The sequence below is a fragment of the Trachymyrmex septentrionalis genome, unplaced genomic scaffold (assembly GCF_001594115.1).
Source record: "Trachymyrmex septentrionalis isolate Tsep2-gDNA-1 unplaced genomic scaffold, Tsep1.0 scaffold29, whole genome shotgun sequence".
Taxonomy (NCBI): domain Eukaryota; kingdom Metazoa; phylum Arthropoda; class Insecta; order Hymenoptera; family Formicidae; genus Trachymyrmex; species Trachymyrmex septentrionalis.
The window spans coordinates 2,476,942-2,477,239 of record NW_017305451.1 but is presented as its reverse complement, the minus strand read 5'-3'; the positions used below and the strand labels follow the sequence as shown (position 1 = coordinate 2,477,239).

The following is a 298-nucleotide window of genomic DNA, read 5'->3' as shown; positions in this document are numbered from 1 at the left end:
TATATTTTTAGATTTACACATTTCCATCTTATCTTGCTTAATACATTTAATTAATCATGTTTATCTATATACAGGGTATCTTTTAAGATCAGAGCCGCATTGGGGGCGTAGAATAGAAAGTTCTAAGAATTTTTTCAGAATTTTTTAATACTGTATTTTCTCATGATAATAAAAATAAGAAAATGCAGTACTAAAAAGTTGATAAAAAATTCTGAAAAAATTCTTAGAGTTCTCTCTTATAGTTTTTTTGTAAAATTGATAGTATTTAGTATTGATAGAGAAAAAAATTATAGAAGAC

General features: G+C 23.8%; 1 protein-coding gene across 1 annotated transcript in view; it reads right to left on the bottom strand.

Moving 5' to 3' along the window:
- LOC108749334 (HAUS augmin-like complex subunit 3) overlaps positions 1-298 on the bottom strand; it is a 3,544-nt gene that overhangs the window by 1,626 nt on the left and 1,620 nt on the right. The window lies entirely within an intron of this gene.